The 23095-nt window shown below is 50.0% G+C and overlaps 1 protein-coding gene across 2 annotated transcripts in view; it reads right to left on the reverse strand.

Annotated features, from left to right (window-relative positions):
- PLXNA4 (plexin A4) overlaps nucleotides 1-23095 on the reverse strand; it is a 441960-nt gene that overhangs the window by 264662 nt on the left and 154203 nt on the right. The window lies entirely within an intron of this gene.

The raw sequence follows: 23095 nt of genomic DNA on the forward strand, positions 1-23095 counted from the left end.
CTGGATAACTCTATGGCTTAGGAGCCACCAGACGCTGACTGCATGCACTTCCCAGATCTAAAATGAGCTCAGAAGAGTGAGCACAAAGAATGAGAGATATTTGTGAATATGACATTATTGGGAAATTTGGTACTTGCCCAGGGTCGGGTAGGGCATCCAAGGTCAGGACGCTGGAGGAGCCAACCTGATTCCACATCCGAGACGGGGGCCGCCCAGCTGGAGACAAGCATGTTTACTTAGATCCTGTCTGCTTAGCTGCTTGGCTGGCTGGAAGGAGTTTGATTTTCCTTCTCTGGGGCTCTGTGCCCTCAGCCAGGGCCATGTTCCTAATCTGCTTGGTCATTAAGGGCTGTTTGCACCCTGCTCTGTCTCCTACAGAGTGCTAGAGAGGTGGCCAGCCCCTAGAGGCCTGCTCTCTGCACCCACCTCCAGCCTGTCTATGCCTCTGTCTGGGGCTGCAGACCCAGTTCAGTCAGTTCCCAACTAGGAACAGCCCTGGTCCTTAAAGAAGACACTGAACCTGCACATAGGGAGGGAAGAAGTGACAGCCCCATCAGTCCAGCCCAAGGAGATCATGAGGGGTATGCACTGACTTCCAAGAGACCCTGCAGCTCTGGGAGGACTGCACTCAGCAGTTTCGGGGCTCCCTTTCCTGAGTGGCACCCTACCCCTTCATGGCTCACCTGCGCTGTTACTCTCCCTTCATTCTGACCCTCACAAGGGTCCTCTCCTCTTCCACCTGGAGCATCAGTCATAGAGCTGCAGTGATCCTTGAAACAGAAGTCCAAATGGCTAAGTGTCTTGCCCAAAGTCACGGTGAAGACAATCTCTTTCTCCTTTTGTGTGTTTATTCTTGGAAAACAATGTTTATAATAAAGAGGGCAATTCTTTTCTGGTGTCAAAGCAGTGAAAAGAGAAGACCAGGAGGTAGGAAGGCTCATGGAGAGTGAGCCTGAATCGTTTCTCCAAAGAACCACCAGTCTTAGGGCATTTCCCTTGTGCCCTGTCCTTCTCCTTCTGAATGAAGCAAAGGGGTGACGACCTCGTCTTGGCTCCCCTCCTAATCATAGCTGGTATCATGGAAAGGTGATTGAGAGCACCTGACGCTGGCAGGAGTGGACGTGTGGCACCCACCTGTGTGGCACGCCATATCACGAGGAGAGATGACATGCGGGAAATGCAATGCGGAAGGCCATGCAGCAGAACTGAGAGAGCGACAGTCGGGCTGGGGCGGTCTGCCTCCCCATCTCACTTGAGCTCATCCATTCTTGTTTTCTTATTGGTACAAATGAGGGTGAATTACAAACTAGCAAAGAATGTCAAAGAGGACAGCAAACCTCTGAGAGTCTGTCTTCTGCTAGTGGGGATGACTTGTGCTGATATATATTATCAGCTGATTATATATATATATTATCTGCTGATTATTTGGCTGACTCCCTTATGTAGACTAACGAGAAACCTCCAGACCAGTGCAGTATCCTGGGATTGGTGAAAGGGAGGGAGCCATCCCACCCTTTGACCTGAGGTAGAAAGGGCTGGGAGTGCTTATGGAAGCTGAAAGGGGAGGGTCATGTAGCCTGTGTGAGAGATGTCCTCTTAGGTAAAGGCTGCAGCCAACCCAAGGCTACCTAGGAGAGAATGGGAGGGGAGGGGGGTTAAGGGTGAGGACCTGGGGAATAAATACCCCAACCTCTCTCTTTTCCACCCCAATCTCCTGCCAGCGTTCCTCACTGTCCAACTTAACAAGAAGTTCAGAGGCAAGAGAGCCCGCTGAGGTGGTCATTAGTCTATAGAGGATGCAGGGGATCTGGAGAGCAAACGAAACAGGACAGATACACATACCGCATGAATTACTCATTCACCCTTCTGTCCTTCTAGATCACAAGCTCCTTGAGGGCAGGGTCCGTGTGCCCAGTGAACTATGAATGGGCAATCAATATTTATGACGTGGACAAGTGAATGTATGAAGAAGAAAGGAATGGCACCAATGGTAAAAACAAAACTAACTAGCTCTCAGGTAGTTTCTGAAGGGTTGTCATTTGGCTACAGCTCGTCTTCCAGGTTTCCTCTTCAGTACATGGATGAGGCTGTTTCTCCCAGCCTGTCCTCTTAATTGTTCCTAGGAAACCACTACTGAGCTTCCCAGGTCTCAGGCAGATCAGAGTCATGACGCTCCAAGCTGGGAAGAGTCTCACCTGGGAAGCTGATGCCCCAGAAGCCCTGGCAGCTACTGTCTGGCCCCTGTGCCCTTCTCCAGCGAGGTGGGGAGCCAAGCATCGCATGGTGCCATGTGCCCCACTCGGCAGTTACTGTGGCAACAGCCAGCATCCAGCCTTCTCTAGACTGTCCCTCTGAGCTCTGCTGTCCAAGGCTGCTGTGATCCTATAACCAGGGCAGTCCCGGTCACTGCCCAGCCCCGGATGCCTCAGAACAGGGCATGGACACAGACACTAGCTAAGCAGCTGGTCAGCAGACAAGACTTGATACAAAACCCTACAGTCCAGGCCTATGCAGCCTCTCAGCATGTGCCTGAGCACCATGCCTGGCGGGCAGGTCCATGGAAGGCATTCTTTCTGGGGTGGCATGAAGGCTCTTCTCAACTCCCCTCCAGCCATGGCCTGACCCACCCCCCACCCCTCCTCACCCCATGCTCCAGCCAAATAAAACCCATCCAGCTTGCCATGAGGGCCGTCAATTTACTCCTCTGACTTGGCTCGCACTGTTCCCCACCTTGCCCCTGATTTTCACTTGCAAAGTTTCATTTATTTCTGGGTCTAGCTCAGCGCTCCCTTTCTCTATCAGGACCTTCACTGACCCAGAGCCCAACCCAGCCTCACCTCTCCAAGGAGCATCTTCATTCCTCATCCAGGGTCCCACAGCAGGTGGTAAAATCCCTCCATTATAACTTGATAGCCAGTGGTTCCCATGTCCCCCAGCAGGCTGTGATCCCTGTAAGGTCAGGGAAACCTCCCCTTTCATTCATTATTGGCCCAGCACCTAAGACAGCACCTTGCGCTTAGTAGTTTATGGAATGGGTTTCAGCCTTAAGGGCCCACAGATCAGAGGTGGCGTATTTGGCTCTGACCCAAATGTCAGACCAACCCGTGGAGAGCAGACAGGACCACATATCAGCTTGGACAGGGCTGATCATTGCTGGAAGCCCCAACCATCTCATTTCTGAGGTCTGAGTTTTTTTGCTAGACATTCATTTATTCATTCATCTGAGAAATATTTATTGAGCACCTGCTATGTGCCACTGTACTCAGCACGAGAAATTCAGAGGACAGCAAGATATCACCCTGACCCTCTAGAAAACCCTTAGACTAGGAGGAGAGACAGAAAGTTAACAGACATAGTAGGAGAAGTAGAGCAGGCTGTCGGATCCATAGTCCCTGGGGGCAGGGAGAGCCTAGAGCAATGGGAGGCTTACAAGTTCACAAGTTTGGCATGGAGGAAAGTGGGAGGGTGCGGTGGTAGTAAAGCCAGAGCTTGACTCGGAAGAAGGGTTGGGTTATAGTCGTGAATCCCCAGACAAGTTGTGGTAAGGCCCATTACAGATTCCAAGCACAGAGCTGTTGAGACACAGGCCACTAATTTACACCCACCCTCTTTTTTTTTTCCTTCATGCTAACTGGCATCCCTGTCTGACCTTCCCCAATCCCCTGACAACCTGGGTGTCTGCCTGGCTAGCAGCCATCCAGAATTTATTTCTTCCAAGCCCCGGCTGAGACTCACGACACACGGGAGGGTGTCGGGGGCCGGGGGGCCGGGAGCAGTTTGTGCTGACGCAGAGCCTGCTCTGCCATTCAGCCCGTGTGCTGGGACGGGGCTGGCTTCCCTCTGAAGTGATGCCCAGCCAGTAGGGCTGCTTCTGTCCCACCCCCTTGAGACACCCAGGCCTATTTCGGTGCAGATGGCACCAGCAGATGCCAGGCCCTAGGAGACCCCTCCTCCCTAGCTAATGAGGGGAGCAGGTGAAGCGACCAGCAAAAGTGATCAGGGGTACAAGTGGAACAAACACGAGACTAAGAGTTAGGGAACCCGGGTTCTAGTCTCAGCTCTGCCACTAATGAGCTGTGTGACATTGGGCAAGTCACTTCACCTCTCTAAGCCCAGGTGTTCCCGTTGGAGTCTGAGATTCTGGCTGTCAGTACGGTATGTATACTGTTTTGAAGAAAAGAGAACTGGATCCTCATTTCTTCTCCACCATTAACCTACTGTGTGACGTGGGCTGAATCCCCTCATCTCTCTGTGCTATGAGTTGACATAAAGCAAAGGTCACAGGGAACCCAGGAAGCAGTCATGAGGATCCCCAAAGTGCTTCCCCCCGCTTCCTCTGTCCTGGGATTCCAGTCCAGCGGAAGCAGCTGGTCCACCTGCTGCGTTTTCAGTCCTGCTCTGAACCCTTGCCCTTCCTCCACACTCACAAATCTCCCTCAGCTTAGCTACAGTCCTCTGCAGCCATTTGTGGCTCAGAACTGCCAGCCCGGTGAGTTCTGGGCACAGCCTTGGGAATTCTCAGCCTTTAGGGACCCAGGTTTTCATCCCGCATGTTCGTGGCCCTGCCCTTCCGGGGCAGGTGGGTCAGCTGCACACTCAGAGGAGGCGAAGCTGTGCCCACCTACAGCCCCACAGCAAATGGTTAACAACCACAGCCACTGATAAGCAGCCATGAGGGCTACTGATCAGATAACCCCACTTTTCACTCCTGGAAGTAGTGGAGGAAACTCCCAGTTAGGCATTCAGGTCTGGACTTGAGCACAGGCTGGCCACAGCAGCCCCTCCAGCCCTGTAGAAAATGCACATGCGTGTCTGTTGGAACACAGGGTGATGGCATTTACCAAGACTCGTTGGCATGGCTGAGGACCAGGGGCTGGTTGCTGGCCCTCCAGGCAAGGACAAGGATATGGGCCAGATGGATGGAAGGTTCTTTAGACTCTGAAGCCCTACGAGAGGAGGAAATAATAAAAACCTTGAGGGAGAAGACTGCAGAGAGTCCTGCTGATGAAGGGTGCCAGCCAGGATGAAGAAGGGTCCAGCCCTGATTTGAGGAATGCGAGCAGTGGGCCAGGAGCATGGAGTTGTTTTCAAAGTATTACATCAGCCAGGCATTTCCAGCCTATGTAGTTCGTGTCTGGTTATGTGCACCCTGATGTGCCATTGGGCTGAACCAGAGTGCTTTGAAATCTGGAGATCCCATGAAGGGAATGGGGAGACCAGGGGTTCCCTAGAAATGCACTGAAGTTTTGGGAATAATAGTAACTAACAAGCAGCATTTATGTAGCGTTCACATACATTAACTCTTTTACACAATAGCACTGTAAGATAAACAGTATTATTTTCTACACTTCACAGAGAAGGTGAGGAAGGCACAGAGAGGTTAAGTAACATACCCAAGGTCAAACAGCTGATTAGTGCCACAGCCAGACTTTGAACACCAGAAGTCTCCTTTAAAGCCTGTGTTCTTAACCACTGCACAGCACAGCCTCTCCACAGTGAATGGGTTGCTGCCTTCTCCAGGGCAGGGCCCTGCCTCTGTGGGGATTGAATGTGCTAGAAAGACTGGAGACCCCAGGGCTAGCCCTGGCCCATGCCTGCCTGGAGCCTGGGGGAAATCCAGCCCCAGCCGCCTGCCACTCTGACAGCTGGCCCAGGCATGGGGGCTGGGGACCTCACACCGCCCACGTCCTCCACAGGGATACCCAGTCATCCGTTTTAGGCTAACACTCCCCTCCACAGCCTAGCTGTCCTGAAAACTTTATAAATGCTGGAAGATAAAAGCGTAGGGACCAGCATGAATGAAGTGGGTTTTTAAGAGACAGTGTTTAACATCAAGATCGGTCTGATGTGAGTAATTTGGATTCTGATGCTTTTGTGGATTGTTTGTTGAATTATGCATCAGCGGCTTCCGGTGCTGTAAAAAGCACCACCGTCACAGGGCTGCTCTGAGACCTGCAGCAATGGAGACAGTTGGGTTCACAGTTTGGATACTGGGATCCGTCTTTGATGACAGTGAATGAGCAGAAAGAGAGAGAGAGGCAAGGGGAAATGGAGAGAGAGTAGTAGGAAGGCTTGGGGGAGTGGAGTTAGGAAATGCTTTCCTCACAACACACGATAGCTGGCACCAGGAGGGAGGAGGGACCACAGAGGTGGGCAGACAGAGCCTCCCGAAGTCCAGCCACCTGCACAGTACGCAGAAAGAAGGAAGAGGACATAGCCGAGTTCACCCCGGTGAAGGACGGAGCGGCACCCCTCGTCTTCCCCACCCCGATGTGCCGCGGTCCTGCAGGGGGTGCTCCTGGTGTTGGGCCTTCCTCCTGGGCTGAGGGCAGTTACTGCTGTCATAATAAATACCTTCCAAGTATTTTCACATTTATTGCAGGCTGGTATCCTCACTGAAAAACAGCTGACGACACGCTGCCCGCTTGGCTGAGGACACAGAGCAGGGAGGTGGCACACCGGACGGCTCATGGCAGTTTGGTGGCTGGGCATGAAATTGGAATCACAGTTTCTCCACTCCCAGCCACCTTCTCTGCCATTGGCCTAGGCTTTCTGTCTCACGGTGGCGGCTCCCAGCATCTCTGACACTCATCAGACCCATTGCTCAAGCGGGTAACTGCAAGTCCTGTGCCCGGGGCAGTAGAGAACCAAAGCACAAAGATCCTGGGGCAGGCCACCTGGTCCAGAGCTGAACTCTCACTGCTTAAGGCCATTTAACCTTCTCAGTTCCCTCTTCCACAAAAGGATAACAGTGCTTACCCCTTACTGAATGAGGTAATAATACATCTGAAGCCTTCAGCTCAATGCCTAGGAGATAGTAAGCAGTCAATACATAGCACCTGCTGCTTTCATTATCATTAATTCTCTTATAAAACTGTGTTGAGTTCAGAAGACTGATCCCCACATCATCTGGTGAAGGCCCTGACCAGGGTCCCACCCTCCTGAGGGCGCCATGTCCTCACCAGGGCAGGTTCTGTTGCGTCTCCCAAGCAAGGAACCAAACGCTCAGAAGGACCGAGCTGGGAGGCCCCGAGCACACCGGAGCCACTGTGGAGCTGCCACGGGGCTGGGCTGGCAGGAGCCCCATCACTGCACTGGTCCTTTTCATGAAGCCAGTGAGCCAAAACCACCATCCGGTACTGGCCTACTTTGGGGACCTGGGCTCCGGGGACACAGGGGGAGCCCTTAGTCCAATTATAAATCAATCTAGCAGCTCTCACCAAGCCCATTGCCATAAACAGCTCTAAAGCTCAGCCTCTTTCAGCCCACCAGGCTCAGGGCTCCAGGATTAATGAGCATCAGCTGCAGGCAGGCTGGGGGGGACAGATGCAGACCTAATGAGCAGGGTGGCCCAGCCCTCCCAGACTCGAGGGTGGAGCTGATGAGCAGGTGTCATTGTCATGCTGCCCCTTTGCCCAGTGTCACTTTGAAAGGCAGAGCTGTTGTCTTCAAGTGGCACCTCATTACCCCACCCCAGGGTGCCATGCAAAACTCCGAAGGTCATCCACAAAGACTGGTGCTCTGAGGACGCATTCTCTGTTCCTCCGCTGTGTTGGGTTCCCCGGCTTTTCTCAAGGTCTCCTAACTATGGGGCCCAAGAGAGGTTTTAGAATCCTGGCGTGCTTTCCCTCCCCACCCTACCTGGTGCATGCTGCATCTAAGTGCAGAAGTCTCTGCTAGAATTTTCCTCAGTCCTTCTCTGGTGTACTCAGAGTCCCCAAATACATGGGCTTAGCGTTTGCCTACAGTGCAGATTTCAGTGAGCACAAGGGTCCAGCATCATGCAGATCACCGAAGGGACAGAATCCCTTCCCTGCCAGACTTGTATGTCAGTCAAGGACACAGGCCCAAGGGAGGCTGATCGGAAGCATAAAATATAACAACAGTAACAGTGATCATTTACTGAGCACTTATTTTGTGCCAGGCATTTAAGCTCTTTAGATGTATCACCTTATTTAGTAAATACAAGTGAAAGATACTGAGTAATAAAGGATCAAATTATATTGTCAGTTGATGCAGGTAAAGCAGAAAAGGAAAACGTCACTGAAACTGGGAGAGATTGTAAAAGGCTTCATGGTGGGGGCAGGATCACCATGGCCCTATTGGAATGTGGGAGGAATGTTCCAGAAGTGGGAGCAGGCACACCTAGGCCAGGAGTGGGGCAGGTGCCCTGAAGGACACAAGCCTCTGCTCTGGAGGCAGAGGTTTGGGGCTGCAATGTTTGATGGGTACCAGGCCCTGAAAATGGTGCTAGGATGAAATCAGGGTTTTATTCCTGATTAAATTTTCTTCTCTTAACTGTGGATTCACTGCTTCTTTTCCATTTTTGTCTAGAATGTGATTTTTTAAGGTAAATTTACACACAGTGAAATGTACAGATCTGAAGTGCACACTTTGATGAGCTTTTGATAAGTGTGTTTACCTGAGTAACTAACACCCCAATCAAGACCTAGAACACTTCCATAGGGCCTGAAAAATAAGGAAGGTGACTTTTAAAATCTGATTGTTCTGTTCATGTATCTTCTGGGCATTTGTGAATTAGAATAAATCCAAATGATCAACTTCCTCTCTTGCCCAACTCTGATCCCCTACCCATCCCAAGAGAAAAAATAAAATCAAGACATAATTAGAGAGACAAATGCCTAGTGAGCATTTGTGTTACTCACCTTTGTGTCTCCAGAACCAAGCTCAATATGTGGCACAGAGCGGGTGATCCATACATGCTTCTTAAATAAGGGAAAGAATGAATGCCCTCAGATTAAAGTCTCCTTGGAATCCTGGACTCCACTATCTCTAAGCTTCTATGTGACACTGAAAGCCATGAAACCTTCCTGTCCCCTCTCTTGAGATGGGAGAGGAGTTCCTGGCGAGATGCAAAAGAGCATCTTCTTGTTACTGAGCTTTTACAGCCAGCCCATCTCCAGCTTCAAACTCCAAGGTCTGGAGAAAGCAAACTTGGGGTCTTGAGGGGCCCATCTTTCCCCTAAAGCTGTTCAGTGGGCAACGTTCAAGACAAAATGTGCCCCAGCCTCAGACACCCTCAGTCTTCCTTCCCAGCCCCTTCCCAGTGTGGCTGAGCCAGGCCACTCCTTGAAAGCTGCCAGGCAAAAGGCATTACAAAGCTTCCAGAGAAAAGAGAAGCTTCAAGGAGGACCATCCATCTGCACGTGGCCCACTTACTTCCTAGCCTAATCAGCCCCTGGGTGTGGCCATAGCCAAAGACTTGCCAACCCTTCCACCCTCCAAGTCCCTGGGAAAGCTCCCTTTGCACAGCTTGCTGGAGATGCAGGCTTGTAAACAGCATAAGCCAGCATTCCAATCAGATGATTTCTCACTTGCAGTATTGCACAAAGAGAAAAAAAATAATGCTGAACATTCTGTTCATGGAAGAAAAAATAGCAGCAGAAAACTGTCACATTGTTTGGTCTATTTTCAATTTCCTTCTCAAGCCCTGGAAATAGCTATCTGTGCAAGCAGGCCAGAGGACTCCAGCAACCTGACACGCAGATCCCGGCCGACGCAGGGCCTGGGGCTGAGGGGAAGGGAGAGAACTGCAGCTGGGAGGGTGGGTGCAGCCTGATGGGTCACAGAGAGGCAGGGGTGGCAGCTGTGGAGAAATTCTAAATCAGAAAGGAAATAGACCATCAGCTGCTGGGCACTGTTGGATGAAAATGGGGTGTAGCTCACAGAGCAGTGGCTTTCAACCTTGGTCACACCATTGAGCTCGCCTGGCAGTTTTGAAAAATAATGCTATCAAAAGGTAGCATAGAACTAAATACCTACACACACACACACAAATGCACTTAACTGGTGAGATCTGAATGGGTGACTGGTGGATTTTATCACTGTCAGTTTTCCACTTGTGATATTATACTACAGTTATGTAAAAACATCATCATGGGGGGAGACAGAGTGGATGGTACAAGGGACTTCTCTGTACAATTTGTTGCAATTGCATGCAAATCCACAATTATTTCAAAACAGAAAGTTAAAAAAAAGCACTGCCAGGGTCTGATTTAATGAGTCTAGGGTGCAGCCTCTGCATCGGCATTCTAAACACTCTCCTGGTGATTCTTTGTGCACCTAAGTTTGAGGACTATTGCTCCGGAAGTGGAGATGCTACTTGAGAAGATCAGACAAACATGTGAAACAGGAAAACAATCCGCATGTGCTTCTGTACTAAAAACCTAATTAATATGTCTTGAATAAATAAATTAACTGCTGAATAGTATTATAGGCACTGAGAGGCAGGGTGAGATGTAGCATGAGGGAAGGCTTCATGGTGCAAGTGGGATTAAACCAGGATTTGACAGAGGTGGAGATTCAGATAGAGGAGTAACAAAAGGGCGTTGTAGGTCAACAAAGAAAGGCATGGCCATACTGGGAGGAGGGGCAAGATTGGACTTGGGCATACCTGAGGAGTGAGGTGAATGAAACTGTTAATAATGAACTGACTCTCTCCCTGCCTGTGGGCACATGGAGCTCTCAACCACCCAAACCAGCTTTAAGTCCTTGAAAATTGCCAAGAGAAGTTGTCGCCAAAAGAACAATTCTCCAGAACACATTTAGCATCACTCAGGTAACTGAAATGTGGCAAACTTGGAGAGGCTTCAGAATATAGTATCGATGGGTATAAAAGTGAGCAGACCTCCTCATGGCTCATAACTTCTTGTCTTTCTGTACTTCAGCTGGCTTTAGATAGCCCCAACCCAGAACCCAGCCAAGTACCAGAAAATACCAGAAATGACCTGAGAAAAGTTAAAATAGAGACCAAAGATAATGCATTTGGCTCAGTAGGCCCCTAGAGTACTAGCTCAATGCCTCTTTATTCTGTCTTTACATACAAGTCTACTATGCTTGATTATCTGTTTCCAAGCCCACAGAGAATTAAAAAGAAAAAACTAAACAGGTGATCCATCAGCTAGCATCACTGACAACAGTGACAAGTGATAGGTGACAGACACTCCAACAGCAGAAGATAGAAATCTACATAAAGTAACCTGGGGTGCTCATCAGACAGAGGAAGGCCACCATAGCAAGGCTGAGGGGCTTCTTGGGAAAGGTGGGTACAGAGATTTAAGATCTCAAGCCCAAGTTCTAAAAGCCCTGCAGGCCTTGGTCAGACATTGTTTGCTTCATTTCTTGTGCCAGACACCCCTACACATTGACCTACCATCCAGGGAGCTAGTGTGGAAGAGTTCTTTAATAAAACACAGACCACTTAGCTGACCCAGTGCCACCATGCCAATATACAATACCCAGAGGTCTCTTCCCCTTGGTGCTGACCCCGAGCAGCACCTTGGCCAGCTGCATTGCCTCTGCAATCTGTGTGCTTCAAAGCCAGAGGCAGGTGCCTGCCCACCATGGGCCAAGCAGGCTGGGCAGCCCCCTTCTAGGCTGACAATCCAGGAAGCTGTGCTCAGAGGATAGACAAGCGAAGATTGGTTGGCCTCCTGCTAACCAGCCCCCAGGTCTGTGCCCTAGTCTTGGAGGCCTGGATCCATGCACATGGCCCTGAGGGTGGCAGGGAAGGGGGACCTAGACTCCAGACCCAGGCATCCTGGTGTGTAGCCATGCACGGCCTCCTCCAAAAGCCCAACACCCCATCATGTCCTCTCTCAGAGATACTGTGTCCTGTTTTCATCTTAAGGTGAAAATTGAGAAAGTGAAATCAGGCAGGAAAAAGAGGATCTTAGAAGCCCCCGAGCACATGGGAGCATATGAAAGTGCCAGCCTAAACCTAAGCAGGCAGGTGAGGGGAGGGGCTGTGGGAGAACCTCCAGCTCTAAATGCTGCTAAAGACCGCAGGGCAGCCTGGGTGACACCTGGGGTTTTTGGTGGATCTTCAGGCATAACCCATAGATCATCTCCTTCTCACTTGTTACTAATCTTGCTTTCTTGCTGTGTCAGCTGGATTCCCGCACTGGCCTGGGTTTAAATGGGGACTTCCGTCCCCTCGTTGCTTCTCTTCTTTCTCTCCAACCTCCTTCCCTCCCACCTCCAAGTAGTGACAGAGGAATGCAAACTCCAGGAGGCAGGTCAGTGCCTTCACTGTAGTGGGGGGAGCAGGGAGGGGGCAGAACCTGAGCGACCAGGCGGGGGCAGGTGGCCGCTGGAACTCACACTGCAGACTCTCGGTGTCCAGTGTCCCTTCCATGCAAACCCCCTTCTTGGGTCCTGGGGTAGCCAGGTAAGTGTGCAGAAGACATGCTTGCTCTCTGTGGGGCTGGGCTCAGGGAGCGTGCTGGGAGGGTCAGAACTCACACAGCGAAGCCAGGTGAGGGCTCTGTAGTTGTCCCTGTCATTCCTGGGAAGCAAGGGTGGCCTGGGCCCCATGGGCGGCTGAGAGAGAAGGGTGTCTTTCACTGCTTTTGTCTCCATGAGTCCACAGGCACCTCTGCGATGCAATATGGGTCAGGTCCCCTTGAGGAATTCACCTGGAGGCCTGACCCTAAATAGCTCTGTAGAAACCTGCACCTTATGTAACCCTCTAGGAGCATGATGTGAGGCTGCACACAATGCTACATCTCTGCAGGGTTCTGCTTGCAAAACTCCAGAAAACATTTCAAAAATCTTTCAGAAGACTCCTCTCCCTTGTACTATAGGAGACTCAGCCCAGCGACTTCATCACCAAACCCCATGGGGGAAGAGGTGTCTGCCCCTTGGCCCTCGGGGGGTGGAGAAAGAGGCTGAGTGGACAGCAGTGGGACCTGCATCCTTTCGCCCCTTGTTGCAAACTTGCCCTTTTAGGCCCTGAGCCAAAGAGCTGCCGGGTGGCCACCCCCGCCCATAACAAAGCGAGGACACCAGGCTGGCGAGGCTGGTGTGGGGCTTTCAGCAGAGGCTGCGCAGGCCCTGCTATGCTGCTCCTGGCTGTGAACTGGGCAACGGGGAGGCCTCACCCTACAGGGAAGTGGTAAGAACAGGGAAGTGGTAAGAACAGGGCTGCCAAACCAGACTGCTTGGTTGGGATCCTAAAGAGCTGTGTGACAATGAATTATTTAACTTTGCTGCGCCTGGTATTGTCTGCTGTTAAAGGGGGTAATAACAATGTCCTACCTCATGGGGGTATAAAGATTAATTGAGATAATTCATGTAAAGTGCTTGGAATAGCACCAAGCCTGGGTAAGTGCCCAGTGTAGGCTATGACTGCTATTCAGATTACCATGCAGTTGTCCCTGTCTTCCCCCCCTCCCCTCCCCACTCCCCACATGGCTGTCACCAGAGGCATGGAGGGGTGGGCCCATGGGCTGCAAGGTCTGCCATGAGTGAGCAATGCAGAGAGAGGGATGCTAGAGGCCTTCTGGTCACCCCCAATATCCCTTTCTGACTCCCCCAGTGCAGCTTGCTGGGCCAGGACCTGACTCTGCCGTTCTGTGTGAGGGAACATCAGGGCACGGATTGTTTCCAGAGAAAACAGCAGGGGCCAACTGGAGGTATATGCCTGTGTGTGTGTGTGTGTGTGTGTGTGTGTGTGTGTGTGTGTGTGTGTGCGCGCGTGCACGCGTGCGTGTGTGTGTTGGGGGTGGGTGTACACATTCCCCTCTAGGGACGTAAGTTTTCATCCCCAAGCTCTCAGGGGCCCTTTGCTAGGATGTGGAGCTCCCAGCCAGGATGCGGGCAGCTCATGGTGGGGGTGGGTGGGGGATGCAGCATGAGCTTTGCTGATTGAAAACCTGAGTTTTAAACTGGCTTCTGAAAGTTGTTTGCCCATAACTTCACTGACTGTTGGGTTCCTTGCAAAATGATGGGGCAGAACTAGGCTGTTCCTACAGCTCATTCTAGTTATTAAATTCCGGAAACTGTGACACCATTCCTGCCACATTTGAGTCACTGCAAGATGCAGGCAGTCACGCCTTCTTGTCTCTGCTTTTATTCCTCTTGATTCAACTCCTTTGTCTTGAAAATGGCCAGAGGAGCAGGGACAAAGGGGAATGCAGAGTACCAGTTACCTGCCGGCCTGGGAAGGGCTGGTGACAAGGATTCGTCCTCCCAGGCGAGGAGGCATTGGCATAGCAGGTCTCTGGCCAGGGGCTCGAGCCACACAGCCAGGAGCCAGTGGGCTGAGTGAGCACTCCCGGGGCCCCACAGCCCATGGCCAGCACAGCCAGGGTGGTAGTTGCACTTGTCACCACACATACCCACGCGGCACGAAGTAGACAATGTGAGGTTGTACACTGAGCCTCTGGACTCCATATCCCTCAGATTCTCCACCCTGTAGAGCAACTTTAACTGATCTGACTGAGACCTACAAATAGGGTAAAACAGAACTTCTCAGGAAAACAAATTGTACCCTTGCTAACTGCAATGCGCTCTGCTTTCTTATTCTATTCCATTTGGTTCAGTGCTGGCCAGAGCCCACTGAACTGACTTAGTGGCACACTAAGAAATGGGAGCCCCTGCTTTGAAACAGGAGGGTAACAATGACTCAACATGGCTACAGTGCAGGCCAAGATCCCCCTTTACGGAGGGACACACTGCCCACAAATGCCGGGGCCGGGTGTGCCCAGGGCTAACCGCAGGGTGAAAGGCTTTCCAGAGGCCTGAACCACTTCACAGAGAAAACCATTTCCACATCACTCCAATGACTAATTCTCAGCACAGACCTCAGATGGCTCGTTTGAAAGGGGTGGCACACTTGTACCACATAAATATGCCGTGTATTTTCTTTGTGGGACGTGAATCAAGCTGCATTAAGTAAGCCATTCATGTTGTCCAAGAACGTCTCAGAAACTGCAGTGTTACTTAACTATTCCAATAGAGGGTTTTCCCCTTCACTGCTGAGGTTTTTAGGAATGCAGGCCTTTTCTAATGAACCCATGGTTCAAGTTTAACTCTTGTTTCTGCCTTTTGATGCCAAAGGTAACCCCAGAGCCCTGTGACCACATGAATTAGAGGACGGGCAGCTCCTCTGGCCTCTTGGGTTCAAAGCCCCGGCTCCCTTCTTGCCACATGCCACTTATTTAGGCATACTTGATTTTTTAAATCACGTTTCAAATTTATGAAACTTAAAAAATAATGGCCTAATGTAAGAACTTATTCACCATGTAAGAAGTTGTTCACCATGTAAGAAACTTGTTCGCCATGTAAGAACTTGTTCGTTATGCTTCAGAAGATTGGAGACTGTTGAGAGTTAGGCTTGGGGTTGATTAATGATTGTGCATTGAGTCCTCTGTACAGAATTTTATTGTTGTTAACAACCATTTGATCAATAAATATGAGAGATGCCCTCTAAAAAAAAACACAAAAAACTAATGGCCTAGAGTTCACCTAATCCAGACTCCTATTTCACGGGTGAGAAGAACAGGCCCCAAGAAGCTGATAACTTGCTTGGACTCGCACAATGACTGTAGTCGGGGCTAACATTTAAGTGATCTGCTTCCCAGGCCCAACATCCCACTTGTCCGTGAAGGGAAGCAAGACAAGCCAGGTCTCCAGTCCTCTTGGGTTTACCCACCTGTGTGCCACCAGGGAAGGCTGAGGGTGTCCCAAGAGAGCTGAAAGGGAGTGGGTGATGATTTGGAGGGGAGACCCCAACCTTCTAGGCCTCATTTCCCTCTTTTCTAAAGATAAGGAAAACAAGTGCATGTGGGATTTCCGCTTGCATAAGGGCCAATCAGCTCAGCCATCCCCACGCTCCTTACAGAGCTACAGGGGAGAGGTCACTCCAGAAAGACCTACACTGACAGCCCTAGATTTGTGGATCTGGAGAGACAGATATTGATACTCTCCTTTGTTCTGAGTGGTCCCTGCCTGCCATGAGGAGCTCATTATCTCTCTGGCTTTCTCCCTTAGCCTAGCTAGAATGGCCTGACCCTTGCTGGGAGAGACCACCTCCAGGCCTGGGAGGGCCTCTGAACAGCAGGACTGCGAAGGACTGACATGGATCATCAGAGAAGCCACACAAGCCACCCCGGGGTTTTTCACAGGATGGTGTATAAATCGCATTTTCTATTGTTAGACATGTGTTTCTGAATCCATTGAGCACAAGTGTTCACACATGCATACACCACACACACACACACACACACACACACACACACACACACACACACACACACACAAGGACATGGACTGTTCAGGTCCCACATTCATTTCAGTACACTCCCCGGGGACCATTTACTTTGTTTTATTTTATTCCTGGGGCTTTGCCACATCTCTCCTGGTCTGGGGTGCAGGCACTACTCCCAACCACTTGGGCTAAGTGGGGCCAGTTCTTTGCTTTTGAGGGTAGATCCAGGGCTTTGTTGAATTTCCAAAAATGTTCAATGAAAGTGTTTATTCGTATCACAATCTCTGCTGCCTCCCAGCTACACTTGAACTTACAGCACTGAGACTTTTCACATTGGAAATGAGGACTGCCTAACACATTAACAAAGATTTAATAAAATTTCATAGCTTTCTAGTGGGAACATAAATTGGAACAATACTTTTGCAAAACAATTTAGTAATAGATAGCCAATCATTAATGTGTTTATAACTCTGACCTAGAAATACCACTTCTGGGACTCTAGCCAAAGGAAATAGTCTGAAATACAGGGATTGAAAAAAAAAGAAAAGCAAACCTTTACGCACAATTGTTTTCATATTAGCATTATTTATCATTTAAAAATGAGAAGTAACTTAAATATAAAATGGTAAGGGAATAAGTAAATTATGGTACATCCATGTGATAGGATATTAAGCACATGTTTAAAGTTACGTTTATGAAGAGTTTGCAAGAAGTGGGGAAATAACTTGAGTTACAGGATTTCACTGAATGGGCTGGGAAGAAAATATATGTGTAAGATATATGTGCGTCTGCACACACATACACACTCATATATGAAAGAAAATCTTATGTATATATATGATTTTCTTTCTGGCCTATTCAGTGGATATACATATACATATACATACACAGATACATATACACATATACACATGTATGTATATAAATGGTATAATCTTAACTACGGAAAATTTTTGGAAGGAAATATTAACAATGGTTGTGGGGTGGTAGCACTCTGGTATGCATTTTTCTTTCATCTATCTTACTCTTTTCTGTATTTTTCCAAACAAAATTAATAATTTTTCTTTTAAATATTTTTTTAAAACTTTGAATAAAAAGTTATATTACAGAGGGGAAGGGCTAGCCTCGTCTCTGGTAGCACCTCTGCAGGTGACCTCAGGAAAGTTAGTTATGTGACCTTTTAGCCTGCCTCCCTCCCCAGCCTGACCCTTCACTCTGCTCCCATCTTCATCTCTGTAATGAGTACATAAAATCACCCAATCGCTAAACCCATTCTGTTTCTCAAAATATCATCCCCCTGTGTTTGAGAAGCAGATCTCAAAAAGGGGCCCAAGAGGCGTAACCATCTTACGAGTAAAATACTATAATCATCCTAATAAGTGGTGGGCTTGGAAGGGCCTTCTAGAAGATGCAGCTGTTCCTTTACAGTCAGCAGAGAAACATGCTGACATGATGTCCTTGGGTTTGGACATCTGGCGCTAAGCATCCAAATAAAGGGGATCTCTGGCAGCTATGCTGTGAAGCCGGGAATCAAGGCTGGGGGAGGTGGGTCCTTAGCACTGAGTGACCCAGAGCCTGGGCTAGATGTCATGATGACCCACCTGGGGCAGCAGGACAAATCTCAACTCCTACCACCTCCCCTGGCATCTCCAGCCCCCAGGCATCTCTCTCTGAGCAACTCCACTGATGTCTTTTATCTGTTCAGAGCATGGAATCACCTCCTCGCAATTACGTCTCATATTTCTGAGTCCCAGTTCCTCAGTGGTATTATCTGCCACCCCTTAAAGTCTACCCCTATCTTGATAAGCCCATAGCACCTGGATGGTTCACAGGGGAGGGAAAATGAGGAGAATCGACATACTGAACCAGCTTCCCCCGATGGATGGGAGGATGAATGATCTCTTAGGTGTCTTCCAAGGTAGAATTCTACAACTGGGTTATTACATGTGATTGTTCTCTCCTCAGGACCTTGGCCATCTTTCCCAAAGTTTGGAGAAAAATACAACTTGCTCCCAGACCTGATATTCAGCCAGTATGCATCAGGAACAAAGTTAGGGCAGTGGACTATTTCCACCCTGGCTGGTAAGTAGCACTACCTTCTGACGACTCCTCTGTTGCCCCAGCAGCCCTGGGCGCTTCCCCTCGGATATTCCTACAAGGGCCTCACCTAAACAGTTGATGCCTGGCCCAGCAGGAGACCTCCAGGATCTTGACCCAGCAGTAGGCTTTATGCCCTGGGTGGTAAAATGTTTTGAATTTCACCTCTCCTGTACCCTTTCCCTAAATTGAGCCCAGTGGGTTGAGAGAAGCTAAGACTGTAAATCCTTGAGAAGAAAGTTGTATGAGACCAGGGTGGTTTAAAAGTAGTAACAAGCTGTCCCTACTGCTTGGGGGAGAGGGGTGGGATGGCAGTGGAGGAGGGGAAAGGTGGGCTGTGTTCATCTGCCCCACGCCCCCTGCTGGATCTGCAGAGTTCATGTTTCGCCCTTACAGACTGGGCTGAAAGTCTTCCTGAGCAAGCCAGTACCACAGGGTCACATGGGCATCCCCGTTCCTTCCTCCTGAGCTCCGCGAGCACCTACTGAACATACTCACCTTTCCCACATGGCATCTTCAGAAGGCAGGTAAGTAGATGACTTTTCCTGGCTCTGTCTAAGAGATGGTCCTCAGGCCACCCCATTTATCATATGTATAGCTGGGAACAGACCCCCAGCCTACCTTTTCCCTGCATAGAAGAACCGTTAAGATTGCCACTCCATTCCAGTCAGCAGGGAAGGGCTCTGCAGGATTGCCTTCTTCTATAAGTGGGAGACACGTTTATGAGATGGAGACCAGAGACAGGTGTCAGGGAAGGAGGCGGGGTCCAAGTGCTGCCTCTTGATGATAAAGCCTTGGTCTTTCTGGGTTCTCATTCCCCAAGCACTCACCCCTGCCCTCGGGTCCTGGTGGGAAAGGTCACCACCATTTTCTGCCCTGACTAATCTCTGTCAAGAGCTGTAGAAGCTGCCAGGGCCCTTCCTGGACTCCAGCTCTTCTCTTCCTGAATGCCCATCCATTTGTCTGTCCCTCTCCTTACTGCTGGCCAGCATCCCTCCTAGACAGGGCCTCCGCTGAGAGCCAAAATCTCGGACATGAGCCCGGGGATAACAGCTCAGGAGGCAAAGCCTGGTCCTCAGCGTCATCTCGTAGGAAACACTCTAGTGCCTTGGCCGTCATCCCAATTACGTTTACCCATGATGTGATCTGGCTGTCACGGATTAAAGGAACACGGCGTTTTAAAGCAAGGACATGTTTAGAAACAGAGAGGGAAAGAACAGAACTGGTTTGTGCTCATATGTTTTCACTCGATTGTATTCAGATCTGGCAGAGAAAGGGGGACATTTAACTTCTAATTAATGAGCTGCTCCCCTTGTCCAAACAAGTCTCCTGTCTCTCCCCTCGCTGCAGATGAAGGCCCACGTTCTCCTGGAACCAGGCGATGCTCCGCGCTCATTACATGATCTCTGGTAAGCAACTCGCGCCAATCGGATTATATGCTGGCACCTCTCCACCCTACTTGGGCCTCGGCCCTGAGATCCCTCATCAACAGCTAGTTCTGATGTGTCACTGACAGACTGTAACCTCTGAAGGAAGTTCTGTGGGCTTGGCTCTTGCCCCCAGACCTATCTCACACTGAAACTGCTTTCAGCTGTCTGTCACCAAAGGGCCAGAAGGTGAGGATGGGCTCTTGTTGCAGTTGTTACAGTCATGGTTGTTCCTGAAACCCAGGCTTTGTGAACTCATCACAAGGCTCTAGCTAAGCCCTGATTTCAAGGTCTGTCCCCATCTGAGCAAGAGCTGTTTGAGCCCAGATGCCCTGTTATAATTCCATCATCTTGATAAACACAGAGGAGCAGACAAGCAAATGATGTGTCAACCCAAGTGTGAGCAGAACCGGAAACCCAGAAGTTCTGGCAAGCCCACTGCCCTGTGCTCCTTATTCAAATCCCGCTCCTCACCACCTTTACTTTTTGTTTTCATACCAGACTTCCCGAGGGCTTCATCTCTGGATCGCGTAGATCTTTATGCTTCGAGTTTGAGGGACCCCAAATTCTCCCCACTGCTCACATCCCTGCCTGCCTTGACCACCCCAGACATTTCTGAAACAGCCTAGCCCCTCCCTGCCTCTCCAAATCCAACAAACACCCCCTTTACAAAGTTCTATCCACAGGGAGCCTTCTCCAGACCCCCCAATGTGCTCAGCCCCTTTCCCACCTCTCCACCCCAGGCAGAGATCCCTCTGCTTAGTCAGCTCTTCCCTCTGCCTTTGCTCATGGCCTCTCCTTGTCATCCTTAGTCTCAGAGTGGATATTTTGCCTCCCATTCAGAGTAGACCCCCAACCTAATTATCCTCTATTTCAACACCCTGTTTGGTTCTTTCAAAGCCCTTATAACTAGTTTTTTTGTCTCGCCCTCTAGACGCTGGCTCCGTTTGTTGAATGAATGGATTGGGTGGATGGATGAAATCGCATGCCTGCTGTCCATCAGGCCCTCTTCCTGCACTGGTGACACAACTCTCAGCAAGACAGCTGCCCGCAGGGAGCTTGCCATCTTTCAGACAGAGGCCCGACAGGAGACTGAAATTGTAGGAGGCTTCTTCTGCAAAGAGGAAGGGACTGAGACAGAGGCTAAGGAAGGGAATGGCAAGTTGTGTGCAGAAAGCTGAATCTGGTAAAAATATTGCACAAAATCTATTAGTGCTGCCAGCATAGAGAGCAACTGTTTCTTAATAGGATAAAATCTTCCTTGGAGGCGATTATGAGGTACTGATAAGGATCAGGTGAAGTGCTGAGGTTTTGTAGGTGGATTAATTTCTGTTTACGCTTCGGTGCCCATGGCAGGGGGTTTCTGGGTTTTCAGGGAGAAGGCAGGGGAGAGGGCCTCTGGAGAAAGCAGCCTGGATGGAATCGTTCTGGGTACCAGTCTAGTGAGTGCACCGCCTTGATGTTGGCCACAGTACCAGCTAGAAGGAAAAGAAGGGTTCCAGGAGGGACCTCCATGCAGAACGCACTGGCCGATATTTGGGGGGAGCTCCCCTTCCTTCCTTCCCAAACTTCCGGGTGCCATCAGGGCTGCAACTCTGACCACAGGGAACAAAGCTCTGGGGTCTTCCGAGGCGAAGTCACCTGATGCAGGAAAGAATGGCAAGGCTGAGGGACAGGGAATGAGGGAGGCAGGAAGCGAGCAAAGAGGTGTGTATCTCTTACAAAGCTCACCCCAGATGCTGCCTCAAACGTTCACGCCCTTGCCAGTAGACATTATTCTTTGCTGAGTCTCCCCGGGCCAAGTCAAGGACAGACCCGACACGATAGGACAGAGTCTGGCTCCTGGCTCACTGGGCCATGATGACCCAGGGCAGCAGACTCTCAGATTGTGACTCTGAAGATTCCCTGGACAGGGGTCGGTTCAGTGCCCCAGAACAGTGAGGTTGCAGCCCCCGGGTTCACTGGCCGCAGACCATCTCAAGTGGTGCAGGTTTCCTGGAGTGGGTAAAATTCCCCGGGGCATTACGACGTGAACACACACCCAGGACATCTCTGAAACCAGACCGATGAGCCGTGGGGGTGCTTCTCCCACCTCGTGAGGACAGTCGGAGCAGACGCCAGTGGTTATGCCACCAAATAGGCAACCCTCCACCCGTGCCTCCAAGTTCTAACTCAACAAACTCACTCACCTTCTACATAAACTCAGCTGGAGGCCAAACACAATGGAAAACACAGCTAAGTAATTCAATGGCAGCTGCAGGTGGAGTGGCCACGCAGCTGTGGTTTCCTGGAAGCGTCCTGGTTTATGGGAGCAGTCTAGGCGAGATAGTAACAATGTCCCTCTTTACTTTCAAAACTTCCAGTTTGGACAATAAATTCTAGGATCTTCCCACCTGTGATGCATCTAGAAACCCCACAGACATGATGCTATTTTAAAGTATATATGCCTATTACCATTAACAAGCCTCACTCCCACCCCCACATCCACCACCCACCAAATAAAACTCTCACTATCCCATACACAACATGCAACCATTAATCTGGTGCAAGGAAATAGCATGGATCTAGCCACTGGCCATACTCTTACACTTCTAACCACCACCCGAGTCTCCCAGTCACAGCAGATAGAGCTTTCTTCCTTCCCCTGTTCAGGCCGAGACACAACCACACACATCTCATAATTTGGGGGATCACTAGGACAAAACTTGGACATCCATCCCAGTCAACGAAGCCTTCAGGGATTGGAAAGAGAAAGGCCCTGGCTGCTATAACGGCTACAACCTTGTAAGGACATGAGTCCAAGTTCATTAAGAAGCTCTGTGCAGATCAACCCTGTTGCCATTGTGATTAATAATCATAATAGACAGTCAGCTGGAGGGTTTTCCAGCTGCGCCTCCCAGGACCTGGTTCTGGGATCCCCTCTCCATCTACCAGTGAGTAATGGTTTGGTTTATTGGAAACTCTCTTTTCATTTTTTATGGCTTCAATTAAGTGATGAGGAGAATCCATCATGTAACCTGCTTGCTGCACTGCTAAAGACTTCCGGAGAGGAAAATATTTATCAAATCCCAAACCATCAGGGGAGAGACTGCGGTAAACCTAACAGGAGGCTGGGGTAGCAGAGAGGCGACCAAGGTGGGAGCAAGAGAAGAAAATATCCACACAGAGGTTTCCTGGACAGGAGCCACACTGTAAAAGATCTGCTCATTTCACAAACGCCAGGCTGCTTTTCCCTCCTCACCTCAAATCCCGTATCCCCAGGAAGCGTTCCAGTAAATATGCCAGTCATGTGGACTCCTATGGCCCAACAGGGTCAAGGTGGCGACAAGAACAGAGACATGGGTGTGCAGGGTCCTCATTGTGAGGGGCACAAGATGTTCATCTGAAGGGCAGTGTCAGGCACTGCAATGTCTGTGGGAACACGCGGCCCACTTGGAAAGCTGCCCATGCCCCTCACAGAACCCCTAATCCCTGTATGGATGGGAGTGTCAAGCACCCATTTTCTGGTTGTAACTACAAATTCTCCCCAACATCAGTGACTACAAAATCCTTTCTCGGA

Source organism: Manis pentadactyla, chromosome 7 (assembly GCF_030020395.1).
Source record: "Manis pentadactyla isolate mManPen7 chromosome 7, mManPen7.hap1, whole genome shotgun sequence".
Classification (NCBI taxonomy): domain Eukaryota; kingdom Metazoa; phylum Chordata; class Mammalia; order Pholidota; family Manidae; genus Manis; species Manis pentadactyla.